Genomic DNA, 14,898 nt, shown 5'->3' on the forward strand with positions numbered 1-14,898 from the left:
CAACACTTAAGATATATGTGTGGATGCAAATAGTTTCACTTCCAATTTATTTATTTATTTATTTTTTTTTGGGAATCTTTCTTTATTCGGGACGAGCCCCCATTTAATGTTACGATTTAAAAGATGTTAAATAAAGGGGAAGAGGAGTAACATTAACTTTTGGGTGAAACACATAAGCAACCACACAACATCAATAAATGAGGGACAAAAACCAAGACCAGCTAAATGCAATACGTGATTTTATTTACAAAAATATTGATAATAATGAATGCCAAAAAAAAAATATATATAGAAAGATATTTACAAAGGGACATTGAATTTCACAGATAACAAATGACATAAGATGTTTGACCAGATATGGGAGAGTTGGAGAAATGAGACGCGGACGGCATCCAAACAATAAAAATAAATAAAACAAAAGCAATCTATTTGGCCCAATCTCTACCCTATCTATCCAAAATAAAAATGCAGAAGTTATTGAAAAGAATCTTCGTGTCTAATACGCACTACCTAACCTACGCTGATCTTTGATGGGAAAACCAAAAGTACAGTGGGTGGAGCACGCCCCTTACCTAGTGTGTCTAATACAGAGATATTCAAACTACTTGTGCACAATGTATGTCGCACGACATTCTTACCTGTCCCACTCTCCAACCTCAGATGCGCATGACATCGACGGTAGACAAATGGAGAACAAATAACGGACAGATACCAAATTGTAACACACAGTAGACATATATCAAAAAACAAAGACACACAGCACAACACAGAAATTCAGGGCCTCCAGTGTAGCGTCCTGTCACCACTTTTATGCCACGGTGGCAGGATTGGAGACCTTGGATGACGTCATGGGGGGCACGGCAAACAGCTGGGCAGCGGTAGCCAATCGGAGCCACTGTGTAGGTGGAAGCGGGAGAGAGGTAGAGAGCAAGCGAGCACGGGGAGAGAGAGAGAGAGAGAGAGAGAGAGAGAGAAAGAAAGAGACTAGCGAGAAAAAAAAATATATATAAATAATAATTACGCAACACAGAAATGTACAGGTATGTAACAATGATTCAAACCACTTCAATGACTCTGGTGACATATTAAATTTAGTTAATTTGGACAATAATATTTTATGATTTACAGTGTCAAAAGCTTTTTTCAGGTCAAGAATCACAGCACCAACTACACCACCTTTATCCAGTAGATGTTTAATATTTTCTATGAGAAAACAATTTGCAGTTTCAGTGGAGTGTTGAGATCTGAAACCGAATTGCATTGGATGAAGAGAAAATGTAGTGGTGTTTAGATGTTTAATTAATTGATTGGCAATGAGTTTCTCTGCAACTTTAGACACAGTGGGAATAATACTGATTGGCCTATAGTTGGAAAGTGAATAATGATCCCCGTTTTTAAAAATTGGAATGACAGCAGATGACTTCCATACACATGGAAATATTGCTTCAGAAATGGAACGATTGAGAAGTTTAGTTATTGGGGTTAATAGTGTAGAACTAAGTTCTTTCAACATAAGAGAGTCTATACCAAAAGTTTCTTTAGTTCTGGAGGATTTGAGAGATTTTATTGCCTGTAAGGCATCAGATTCTGAGATATTACTTATGCTGAAAATTGGCTGTGAACTATTTAAAGAGCACATGTTAGAAATTTTTGATGGACACAATGGGACCATATTTGAAACTGAGTTAATAAAAAATTATTAAAGGCCTCTGCAATTTTGCAGGCGTTATTTGTGATATGCCCATCTATCATAACTTCCAATATCTTTTTGTTTTTTGTATCATGTCTAACAACTTTTTTTAGTTGGTTCCAGATTGTTTTAGAATCCCCTTTTGCTTTTTCTATTAATGTTAGGAAATAATCAGCTTTGGCTTTTCGTATGTTTTTTACTACTCTATTTCTTAATGTTGTAAACATGTTTCTATCACTAGCCGATTTACTCTTAATTATTTTTTTAACGCAAAATCTCTCTCTTTCATTAGTTTTAGTATGTCAGAGTTAATCCAGGGTAGTATATTTTTATTGTGTTTGCATTTAAGTTTAGTGCTGAATTCTTTACTGTTTTCTCGATTGTTCCTACAAAAGATCCACGGTCCTTTTCAAGATCAGAACCCAGTAATAGTCTGTCCCAGTCAATTTGCTCTACAGCATTTTTTAAATCCCTCCCTTCTATTTCTTGGTATTCCTATAAATTCATGTTCTCTGGCAGAAAATTTAAATCTCTTTTTGGAGAGTTTTCTGGCCACAAGTGTCAAATTGTGGTCAGAAATGCCAGCTAACATATTATAGGTTTTAATTATCCTTTCAGGTCTGTTGGTAAATATTAGATCAATCTGAGTACTACTTGAAGTGGTGATTCTTGTGGGACCATTTATCATTTGAACAAGGTCAAATTTGTCAGTTATTCTTTTAAGTTTGTTTCTACAAGATGTATCCTCCCAGTTTATGTTAAAATCCCCTAAAATAACAGTTTCTTTATTTAAGTTACTTTCTTTAAGTAACTTTTCAAACCTATCATAAAAAGTACCATCCGAGGATGGGGGACGATAAATCACAATGATTTTAAATGACATTTGGGGTGATAGTCTGACATTTAAACCCAAGCATTCGAATTCATAATCACAAAGCCAATTAATTTCCTCACATTGGAGATTATCTTTTACATATATCATAACACCACCACCTTTTGCTCCTTCTCTGTCTTTCCTGAACATTGTATAGCCAGATATGTTAAATGCCGCAGAAGGGGCATATTTGTACAGCCATGTCTCAGATAGGCAAAGGTAGTCCAGGTTTGAGTTAGTTAACAGATGGGTAATTTGTTCAGATTTAGATAAAATGCTTCTTATATTTAAATGCCTACCTAAAAGACCTTTGGGTTTCATTTTAGGGTCCCACACAATTTTTGAGTTATTAACAGTGTTAAAGAACGCATGTTTCCGGTTTTTGACAACCCCTGGGTTGAGCCGTTTCCTGTTTACACTGTTTGTTGCCATGGTGCTCGCGCTGTCATTCAAAAAAGTTTGTTGTTGTTGCTGCGTTTCTGGATCAGGTCTCTTGTTTCCACGAAACTCACACACCCGTCCAGCGAACTCCCGACCGAAGCTTCTGTCCGACATGCCGACACACAACCTCGGATGCGTTTTTTCCCCCTGCCGCTCGCCATCCAACCACCCCGGAACCGCGGCCGCGCCTTTCACACACTCTACCCCCTGGACAGACAGCTTGAGCGTATTTGGCGTCGGGCAGAGAGAAAGCAGAGAATTAGCCTGTTGTGCAGACGATAAAAGTGTACATGAAGAGCATACCTGTAAGGTAAGAGTAGCGCGTTTGTCCTCCGTTTGAGGGTTAGCCTCTCTCAGCGTCTTGAAGTGGTGCGGGCCTGGGCACGGGTCGATATCCCCAGATAACATCAAGCATATTGCGATAATAAGTCCTGTCCGTGACGATTGTGTAGTTGTCATTGCTTTTTTTTTCTTTGTGATCTTGTTATACAGCGATGGGTATACCATGGTCACAGCCAGTGCATAAGTTCCATAGCCTGTACTTGTCCTTGCCAGTTCGTTACCTTTTCGTTTGTAGCCCAGATCCTTGTATATATGCGGATTGTCATTATGATAAGACAGTGGATAGATGCTGCAAAACATCCGAACCGGATCCACACGAATAGCCGCTGTCAAGCTTGTAAAATAACAGTAGACTAGGAGTGTTATGACAACACCTGTTCCACCTGTCGCCATCTTGGCCTCAGCCAAGTTTCTTACCAGACAGGCACTTTGACCAACTAAGCCACAGCGCCAACGCTGAACAGGTGGCAAGACGTTTTTGCACACAGAGACTAAAAAAAGACAGCAAGTCTTAAAATGGCAAGCAAAGAGGTTGTTTAACTCTATTTGTCGCACTATTCATTACGCCTCAAAGCTATACAATTTTATAATTCATTCCGGTAAGCTCTATAAAACAAGCACACGCACCACCTGGACTAAGGCGCTGCTGGGATTAGAGGCCAGGATCTCCTGTTTTTAAGACAGGCGCTTTGACCAGCTAAGCCACAGCGCCACAGAAATTCATGGTAAGAGACATTTGCCGGATAACAAAAATCGAAGAAGAAAAAATAATACACAACAAAAACCAGCATGTCAGGATGCAGAAAATGCTGACAAGACGGACGCGGTCTTTTAGAGTCTGGATGATCATGTCTCAAACCTGACCGGTAACCTGGCCTCTGTTCAAGATCAAAGCAAAAAGTGCATGAATTTATCTTTATTTAATCTATCCTAAATCATGTGTTAAGTGTTTTTTGGTACCTCCAGTTTTATTACATCCAAACCCAGAGTCAGCTCGGAAAATGGAAATCAGGACAAACATATGCTATCGGCCATTGGAAGAGTTTCAGATCAGAAAGCCACTCTCCCATAATCTGAGGGAAAGGTGCAGTTTGGATTTGAACCTAGCACCTGCTGTTCCCAAGACAGGTGCTCTGGCCAACTTAGTCTTAACACTAAAAGAAAAAACCTCTTGATACGATACTTCCAAACGCAGTTTCATCTAAGACAGTAGGGGGTAAGCAAAATTTACTGTGCTTTCTACTCAGTTAATTTGCACATGCATAAAGAGGCTCTTGTACGACAAATCCAAAAGACGTGATCTCAACAATAGGTGGCAGTTACTTTTCCCCAAAACCACAGGTTGCCGACGAGTCATTCCTCAAGCCCACTAGGCCCTACATCGTTTTCTAATCTCCCTTATTTAAAACAGCTCAATTAAGTCTTTGGCTTTATTGTAGAGTACCCCTAGTATCTGAGCCTGCACTGCGCAATGAAAGAAAGAAGCAAAAGGGGATGGACAGATGCCTAAAATGTTAGAAACGCACCACACCTTAAGTCAGTGAAGAAAAAGAGCAAAGCTTGCGACTCTGGTGGGACTCGAACCCACAACCTTTGAATGGCTCAGCTCACAGCCTAGAAGTCCAATGCGCTATCCATTGCGCCACAGAGCCTAAGTGCTCTGCTTTCTGTAGCACTTTTGCACAGAAAGCACTTTTTAGTACTCTCTGGCCCATGAAAGTACAGCCAACGGTGGACATGGCACTGTTGGGAATCGAAGCCAGGATCTCCTGTTTACTAGACAGGCACTTTGACCAACTAAGCCACAGCGCCAAACAACCTTGACAGGAGCTAATTGTTTAATTCCAAAAAATTAAAAAAAACTAACAACGGTAGCGCTGCATGTGGGAATGTCTGGACTTGAAATATTAAAGTCCAATTGGTTAGGCATTACCACACTATGCTACATAAAGCCATCGTCCAAAGCCCTCTTGAACGAGCAGCGTTCTTAAGGATTTGAGTTTTGTTAAGAAACCGACTGCTAAACATCCCGCTGCGTAAACACTCGTTACTCTTAACAAAAAGCAAACATGAAACCTGTACATTAGGCACTGCTGAGATTTGAACCCAGGATCTCCTGTTTACTAGACAGGCGCTTTAACCAACTAAGCCACAGCGCCAACGCTGAAAGTCAAATTGTTTTTGCACACAGAGACTAAAAAAAGACAGCAAGTCTTAAAATGGCAAGCAAAGAGGTTGTTTAACTCTATTTGTCACACTATTCATTACGCCTCAAAGCTATACAATTTTATAATTCATTCCGGTAAGCTCTATAAAACAAGCACACACACCACCTGGACTAAGGCGCTGCTAGGATTTGAGCCCAGGATCTCCTGTTTACAAGACAGGCACTTTGACCAGCTAAGCCACAGGGCCACAGATATTCACAGTAAGAGACATTTGCCTGATAACAAAAATCGAAGAAGAAAAAATAATACACAACAAAAACCAGCATGTCAGGATGCAGAAAATGCTGACAAGACGGACGCGGTCTTTTAGAGTCTGGATGATCATGTCTCAAACCTGACCGGTAACCTGGCCTCTGTTCAAGATCAAAGCAAAAAGTGCATGAATTTATTTTTATTTAATCTATCCTAAATCATGTGTAAAGTGTTTTTTGGTACCTCCAGTTTCATTACATCCAAACCCAGAGTCAGCTCGGAAAATATAAAAATCAGGACAAACATATGCTATCGGCCATTGAAAGAGTTTCAGATCAGAAAGCCACTCTCCCATCATCTGAAGGAAAGGTGCAGTTTGGATTTGAACCTAGCACCTGCTGTTCCCAAGACAGGTGCTCTGGCCAACTTAGTCTTAACACTAAAAGAAAAAACCTCTTGATACGATACTTCCAAACGCAGTTTCATCTAAGACAGTGGGGGGGAAGCAAAATTTACTGTGCTTTCTACTCAGTTACTTTGCACATGCATAAAGAGGCTCTTGTACGACAAATCCAAAAGGCGTGATCTTAACAATAGGTGGCAGTTACTTTTCCCCAAAACTACAGGTTGCCGACGAGTCATTCCTCAAGCCCACTAGGCCCTACATCGTTTTCTAATCTCCCTTATTTAAAACAGCTCAATTAAGTCATCGGCTTTATTGTAGAGTACCCCTAGTATCTGAGCCTGCACTGCGCAATGAAAGAAAGAAGCAAAAGGGGATGGACAGATGCCTAAAATGTTAGAAACGCACCACACCTTAAGTCAGTTAAGAAAAAGAGCATGCTTGCAACTCTGGTGGGACTCGAACCCACAACCTTTGAATGGCTCAGCTCACAGCCTAGAAGTCCAATTTGTCCAATGCGCTATCCATTGCGCCACAGAGCCTGAGTGTTCTGCTTTCTGTAGCACTTTTGCACAGAAAGCACTTTTTAGTACTCTCTGGCCCATGAAAGAACAGCCAATGGCGTACATGGCACTGTTGGGAATCGAAGCCAGGATCTCCTGTTTACCAGACAGGCACTTTGACCAACTAAGCCACAGCGCCAAACAACCTTGACAGGGGTTAATTGTTTAATTCCAAAAAATAAAAAAAACTAACAACGGTAGCGCTGCATGTGGGAATGTCTGGACTTGAAATATTAAAGTCCAATTGGTTAGGCAATACCACACTATGCTATATAAAGCCATCGTCCAAAGCCCTCTTGAACGAGCAGCGTTCTTAAGGATTTGAGTTTTGTTAAGAAACCGACTGCTAAACATCCCGCTGTGTAAACACTCGTTACTCTTAACAAAAAGCAAACATGAAACCTGTACATTAAGCACTGCTGAGATTTGAACCCAGGATCTCCTGTTTACTAGACAGGCGCTTTGACCAACTAAGCCACAGCGCCAACGCTGAAGGTCAAGATGTTTTTGCAGACAGAGACAAAAAAAAGACAGCAAGTCTTAAAATGGCAAGCAAAGAGGTTGTTTAACTCTATTTGTCACACTATTTATTACGCCTCAAAGCTATACAATTTTATAATTCATTCCGGTAAGCTCTATAAAACAAGCTCACACACCACCTGGACTAAGGCGCTGCTGGGATTAGAGGCCAGGATCTCCTGTTTACAAGACAGGCGCTTTGACCAGCTAAGCCACAGCGCCACAGATATTCACAGCAAGAGACATTTGCCCGATAACAAAAATCGAAGAAGAAAAAATAATACACAACAAAAACCAGCATGTCAGGATGCAGAAAATGCTGACAAGACGGACGCGGTCTTTTAGAGTCTGGATGATCATGTCTCAAACCTGACCGGTAACCTGGCCTCTGTTCAAGATCAAAGCAAAAAGTGCATGAATTTATTTTTATTTAATCTATCCTAAATCATGTGTTAAGTGTTTTTTGGTACCTCCAGTTTTATTACATCCAAACCCAGAGTCAGCTCGGAAAATATAAAAATCAGGACAAACATATGCTATCGGCCATTGAAAGAGTTTCAGATCAGAAAGCCACTCTCCCATCATCTGAAGGAAAGGTGCAGTTTGGATTTGAACCTAGCACCTGCTGTTCCCAAGACAGGTGCTCTGGCCAACTTAGTCTTAACACTAAAAGAAAAAACCTCTGGGTATGATATTTCCAAACGCAGTTTCATCTAAGACAGTGGAGGGGGAGCAAAATTTACTGTGCTTTCTACTCAGTTACTTTGCACATGCATAAAGAGGCTCTTGTACGACAAATCCAAAAGGCGTGATCTCAACAATAGGTGGCAGTTACTTTTCCCCAAAACCACAGCTTGCCTTCGAGTCATTCCTCAAGCCCACTAGGTCCTACACCGTTTTCGAATCTCCCTTATTTAAAACAGCTCAATTAAGTCATCGGTTATTATTGTAGAGTACCCGTAGTATCTGAGCCTGCACTGCGCAATGAAAGAAAGAAGCAAAACGGGATGGACAGATGCCTAAAATGTTAGAAACGCACCACACCTTAAGTCAGTGAAGAAAAAGAGCAAAGCTTGCAACTCTGGTGGGACTCAAACCCACAACCTTTGAATGGCTCAGCTCACAGCCTAGAAGTCCAATGCGCTATCCATTTTTTTTTTATTAGAAAAATTTTTCAAATTTTACAATACATACATTTAAAAACATTTAAAACATCAGTTCAGAAGCATATTAAAATATCATTTACAAACATTTCTTAAGACATTATGTTGGTATCAAAACAGGAAAACAACAAGCATAATCATTCTGGCAAATCTATTTTTAAACCATCTATTGAGTACATAATATAAGGAGTATTCAACATAAACGTTTTGTAAAATCCAGTCTCTTTTTCTTGCATTCTAAAATATTGTTCCACAGTTTTTATATAGTTTTCCAGTTTTCTTTTATACATTTTCCATAACTCTATTTTAGCATTTTTATTTTTCACAACGTTTCTTCTTTCCCAAATTACAGTTCTTGCAACTGATAGAAACAAATTGGCAATTCTTGTTTTACTTCCATTAAAACCAAATAAAAATATTTTATACCATTCTGTCTCCTCCTCAATCTGCTCTGTTTCACTTGGCATCATTTGTTTCATCATTTCTTTTAACTTTGCCATAAATGTATTTAATTCAACACATTTTAAAAACAAATGCATAATACCGTCATTTTCCATACCACATATTTTGCATAATGCATTCTCACTGCTTCCAATTTGTGCCAGTTTTGTTTCAGTGAAAATAACATTATGTCTGATAAAATAATCCAACGTTTCAATTTTTACGTCTAAATATTTCCATTTTAAATTTTTCCAGATTCCCTCTTCATCTATTTCCACAAAGATTTTTTTTCCAAAATTGTTATGCACTTTGTTTCTGAAACAAATGTAGAAATTTTAGAGAACACATTCTTGAAAATCCTTCTCATTTTCCTTTAAAATCACTTTCACATTATCATTGCTTTCATTATTTTGTTCAATTTTAACTATCCATTCTTTAGGTATTGCACTTTTCACTATTTCAAATAGTTTCTCTTTTGATATCTTCCCCAATCTCATCCATGGCATCCACAATTACTTGGTTGGTAAAAACCCTTCTTTAATCTCATATAAAACATCCTTAACCTGACAAACACCTGCTTCCAACCAATATTTAAAAGATACTTCTTTCTCGTGTTAAAATATTAGCATTTAAAAACAAAGGTTGATTTAATAACATGTTCCTCCCTTCAGGTTTAAAATCTACGTGACTTAAAAACTCACTCCATGCTTGTAAAACTTTCCTATAAAAATCAGGAATCCCAGTCATCATGCTTTGTTTCAGTTTCATCCATAAAATATCATCATTCATATTAAAACCCCCACATTTGTTAAGATAAAACCTCATTACATACGAGGATGGGACTCAAACCCACGCGTGCAGAGCACAATAGATTAGCAGTCCATCGCCTTAACCACTCGGCCACCTCATCACGTACTTTCCTTCTTCTCGGTGGAGGCTGGACTGTGGCACATATTTGTATATTTATGTTTCTGCAACTATTTTCGGTCAGATGACTTTCAGTTTTGACATATGAACGACAGATCAAATGAACGACAAAAATGGGATTTGATGGACTCTTCCACCTCGTCATGTATGTACTCACTTTCATGATGGGGGCTGGAATATGACATTTCTGTATATATTGGCTGCTATTTTCGGTAAAGATGACGTTAAATTTTGCAACAACATCCTTCAAAACGATAAGAGCGTGCGAGTAAAACACCTTCCACGGAAGCACTGGCCTCTTTCAAACGCCAGAGCATTTGAACGACAAGGATGGGATTCAATGGACCCTTCCACCTCGTCATGTATGTACTCACTTTCATGATGGGGGCTGGACTATGGCATATGTTTGTATTTGCAGCTATTTTCGATAAAGTTGACATAAAATTTTGCAACAACATCCTTCAAAACGCTAAAAGAGTGAGAGTAAAAGAACTTCTACAGAAACACCATGATCTCTCGAATGCCAGAACATATGAGCGACGAGGATGGGACTCAAACCCACGCGTGCAGAGCACAATGGATTAGCAGTCCATCGCCTTAACCACTCGGCCACCTCGTCACATACCTTTCTTCTTCTCGGTGGAGGCCGGACTGTGGGACATATTTGTATATGTATGTTTCTGCAACTATTTTCGGTCAGATGACTTTCAGTTTTGACGTATGAACGACAGATCAAATGAACGACAAAAATGGGATTCGATGGACTCTTCCACCTCATTATGTATGTACTCACTTTCATGATGGGGGCTGGAAAATGACATTTTTGTATGTATTTGCTGCTATTTTCGGTAAGGATGAGGTTAAATTTTGCAACAACATCCTTCAAAACGATAAGAGCGTGCAAGTAAAACAACTTCCACGGAAGCACCGGCCTCTTTCAAACGCCAGAGCATTTGAACGACAAGGATGGGATTCGATGGACCCTTCCACCTCGTCATGTATGTACTCACTTTCATGATGGGGGCTGGACTATGGCATATATGTTTGTATTTGCAGCTATTTTCGATAAAGTTGACATAAAATTTTGCAACAACATCCTTCAAAACGCTAAAAGAGTGAGAGTAAAAGAAATTCTACAGAAACACCATTATCTCTCGAATGCCAGAACACATGAGCGATGAGGATGGGATTCGAACCCACGCGTGCAGAGCACAATGGATTAGCAGTCCATCGCCTTAACCACTCGGCCACCTCGTCTTGAATTTTCCTTCTTCTCTGGTGGAGGCCGGACTGTGGCACATATTTGTAAATGTATGTTTCTGCAACTATTTTCGGTAAGATGACTTTCAGTTTTGCCGTATGAACGACAGAGCAAATAAACGACAAAAATGGGATTCGATGGACTCAGCCACCCCGCCATGTATGTACTCACTTTCCTGTTGGGGGCTGAACTATGGCATTTCTGTATGTATTTGCTGCTATTTTCGGTAAAGATGACGTTAAATTTTGCAACAACATCCTTCAAAACGATTAGAGCGTGCGAGTAAAACACCTTCCACGGAAGCACCGGCCTCTTTCAAATGCCAGAGCATTTGAACGACAAGGATGGGATTCGATGGACTCTTCCACCTCGTCATGTATGTACTCACTTTCATGATGGGGGCTGGACTATGGCATATATGTTTGTGTTTGCAGCTATTTTCGATAAAGATGACTTAAAATTTTGGAACAACATCCTTCAAAAAGCTAAAAGAGTGAGAGTAAAAGTTCTTCTACTGAAACACCATGATCTCTCGAATGCCAGAACATATGAGCGACGAGGATGGGATTCAAACCCACGCATGCAGAGCACAATGGATTAGCAGTCGATCGCCTTAACCACTCGGCCACCTCATCACATACTTTCCTTCTTCTCTGGTGGAGGCCGGACTGTGGCACATAATTGTAAATGTATGTTTCTGCAACTATTTTCTGTAAGATGACTTTCAGTTTTGCCGTATGAACGACAAAAATGGGATTCGATGGACTCGGCCACCCCGCCATGTATGTACTCACTTTCATGATGGGGGCTGAACTATGGCATTTCTGTATGTATTTGCTGCTATTTTCGGTAAAGATGACGTTAAATTTTGCAACAACATCCTTCAAAAACGATTAGAGCGTGCAAGTAAAACACCTTCCACGGAAGCACTGGCCTCTTTCAAACGCCAGAGCATTTGAACGACAAGGATGGGATTCGATGGACTCTTCCACCTCGTCATGTATGTACTCACTTTCATGATGGGGGCTGGACTATGGCATATATGTTTGTATTTGCAGCTATTTTCGATAAAGTTGACATAAAATTTTGCAACAACATCCTTCAAAACGCTAAAAGAGTGAGAGTAAAAGAACTTCTACAGAAACAACATGATCTCTCGAATGCCAGAACATATGAGCGACGAGGATGGGACTTGAACCCACGCGTGCAGAGCACAATGGATTAGCAGTCCATCGCCTTAACCACTCGGCCACCTCGTCACATACTTTCCTTCTTTTCGGTGGAGGCCATACTGTGGGACATATTTGTATATTTATGTTTCTGCAACTATTTTCGGTCAGATGACTTTCAGTTTTGACATATGAACGACAGATCAAATGAACGACAAAAATGGGATTCGATGGACTCTTCCACCTCATTATGTATGTACTCACTTTCATGATGGGGGCTGGAATATGACATTTCTGTATGTATTTGCTGCTATTTTCGGTAAGGATGACGTTAAATTTTGCAACAACATCCTTCAAAACGATAAGAGCGTGCAAGTAAAACACCTTCCACGGAAGCACTGGCCTCTTTCAAACGCCAGAGCATTTGAACGACAAGGATGGGATTCGATGGACCCTTCCACCTCGTCATGTATGTACTCACTTTCATGATGGGGGCTGGACTATGGCATATATGTTTGTATTTGCAGCTATTTTCGATAAAGTTGACATAAAATTTTGCAACAACATCCTTCAAAACGCTAAAAGAGTGAGAGTAAAAGAAATTCTACAGAAACACCATGATCTCTCGAATGCCAGAACATATGAGCGACGAGGACGGGATTCGAACCCACGGGTGCAGAGCACAATGGATTAGCAGTCCATCGCCTTACCCACTCGGCCACCTCGTCATGTATTTTCCTTCTTCTCTGGTGGAGGCCGGACTGTGGCACATATTTGTAAATGTATGTTTCTGCAACAATTTTCGGTAAGATGACTTTCAGTTTTGCCGTATGAACGACAGAGCAAATAAACGACAAAAATGGGATTCGATGGACTCGGCCACCCCGCCATGTATGTACTCACTTTCCTGTTGGGGGCTGGACTACGGCATTTCTGTATGTATTTGCTGCTATTTTCGGTAAAGATGACGTTAAATTTTGCAACAACATCCTTCAAAACGATAAGAGCGTGCGAGTAAAACACCTTCCACGGAAGCACCGGCCTTTTTCAAACGCCAGAGCATTTGGACAACAAGGATGGGATTCAATGGACTCTTCCACCTCGTCATGTATGTACTCACTTTCATGATGGGGGCTGGACTATGACATTTCTGTATGTATTTGCTGCTATTTTCGGTAAGGATGACGTTAAATTTTGCAACAACATCCTTCAAAACGATAAGAGCGTGCGAGTAAAACACCTTCCACGGAAGCACCGGCCTCTTTCAAACGCCAGAGCATTTGAACGACAAGGATGGGATTCGATGGACCCTTCCACCTCGTCATGTTTGTACTCACTTTCATGATGGGGGCTGGATTATGGCATATGTTTGTATTTGCAGCTATTTTCGATAAAGTTGACATAAAATTTTGCAACAACATTCTTCAAAACGCTTAAAGAGTGAGAGTAAAAGAACTCCTACAGAAACACCATGATCTCTCGAATGCCAGAACATATGAGCAACAAGGATGGGATTCGAGCCCACGCGTGCAGAGCACAATGGATTAGCAGTCCATCGCCTTAACCACTCGGCCACCTCGTCACATACTTTCCTTCTTCTCTGGTGGAGGCCGGACTGTGGCACATATTTGTAAATGTATGTTTCTGCAACTATTTTCGGTAAGATGACTTTCAGTTTTGCCTTATGAACGACAGAGCCAATGAACGACAAAAATGGGATTCGATGGACTCGGCCACCCCGTCATGTATGTACTCACTTTCCTGTTGGGGGCTGGACTACGGCATTTCTGTATATATTGGCTGCTATTTTCGGTAAAGACGACGTTAAATTTTGCAACAACATCCTTCAAAACGATAAGAGCGTGCAAGTAAAACACCTTCCACGGAAGCACCAGCCGCTTTCAAACGCCAGAGCATTCGAACGACAAGGATGGGATTCGATAGACCCTTCCACCTTGTCATGTACGTACTCACTTTCATGATGGGGGCTGGACTATGGCATATGTTTGTATTTTCAGCTATTTTCGATTAAGTTGACATAAAATTTAGCAACAACATCCTTCAAAATGCTAAAAGAGTGAGAGTACTTCTACAGAAACACCATGATCTCTCAAATGCCAGAATATATGAGCGACGAGGATGGGATTCTAATCCACGCATGCAGAGCACAATGGATTAGCAGTCCATCGCCTTAACCACTCGGCCACCTCGTCACATACTTTCCTTCTTTTCTGGTGGAGGCCGGACTGTGGCACATATTTGTAAATGTATGTTTCTGCAGCTATTTTTGGTCAGATGAATTTCAGTTTTGCCGTATGAACGACAGAGCAAATGAACGACAAAAATAGGATTCGATGGACTCGGCCACCCCGCCATGTATGTACTCACTTTCCTGTTGGAGGCTGGACTACGGCATTTCTGTATGTATTTGCTGCTATTTTCGGTAAAGATGACGTTAAATTTTGCAACAACATCCTTCAAAACGATTAAAGCGTGCGAGTAAAACACCTTGCACGGAAGCACCGGCCTCTTTCAAACGCCAGAGCATTTGAACGACAAGGATGGGATTCGATGGACTCTTCCACCTCGTCATGTATGTACTCCTTTTCATGATGGGGGCTGGACTATGGCAGATATGTTTGTGTTTGCAGCTATTTTCAATAAAGATGACTTAAAATTTTGCAA

General features: G+C 40.5%; 1 protein-coding gene and 6 non-coding genes across 13 annotated transcripts in view; all 7 read right to left on the reverse strand.

The window, feature by feature from the left end:
* The window catches only part of LOC147845236 (uncharacterized), a 934,973-nt gene that overhangs the window by 671,450 nt on the left and 248,625 nt on the right, over positions 1-14,898 (reverse strand). The gene's annotated exons all lie outside the window — the stretch shown is intronic.
* trnal-uaa (transfer RNA leucine (anticodon UAA)) lies at positions 3,986-4,059 on the reverse strand. The gene has a single exon. It is a non-coding gene; the product is annotated as a tRNA-Leu (tRNA).
* On the reverse strand, positions 4,911-4,999 carry trnar-ucu (transfer RNA arginine (anticodon UCU)). Its single transcript is given in 2 exon segments — positions 4,911-4,946; positions 4,963-4,999. It is a non-coding gene; the product is annotated as a tRNA-Arg (tRNA).
* On the reverse strand, positions 6,799-6,872 carry trnat-ggu (transfer RNA threonine (anticodon GGU)). Its single transcript has one exon. It is a non-coding gene; the product is annotated as a tRNA-Thr (tRNA).
* trnas-gcu (transfer RNA serine (anticodon GCU)) lies at positions 10,321-10,402 on the reverse strand. The gene has a single exon. It is a non-coding gene; the product is annotated as a tRNA-Ser (tRNA).
* Positions 10,959-11,040, reverse strand: trnas-gcu (transfer RNA serine (anticodon GCU)). The gene has a single exon. It is a non-coding gene; the product is annotated as a tRNA-Ser (tRNA).
* On the reverse strand, positions 12,222-12,303 carry trnas-gcu (transfer RNA serine (anticodon GCU)). The gene has a single exon. It is a non-coding gene; the product is annotated as a tRNA-Ser (tRNA).

The sequence above is a fragment of the Danio rerio genome, chromosome 4 (genome assembly GCF_052040795.2).
Source record: "Danio rerio strain M-AB ecotype USA chromosome 4, GRCz13ab, whole genome shotgun sequence".
In the NCBI taxonomy this organism is placed as follows: Eukaryota; Metazoa; Chordata; class Actinopteri; order Cypriniformes; family Danionidae; genus Danio; species Danio rerio.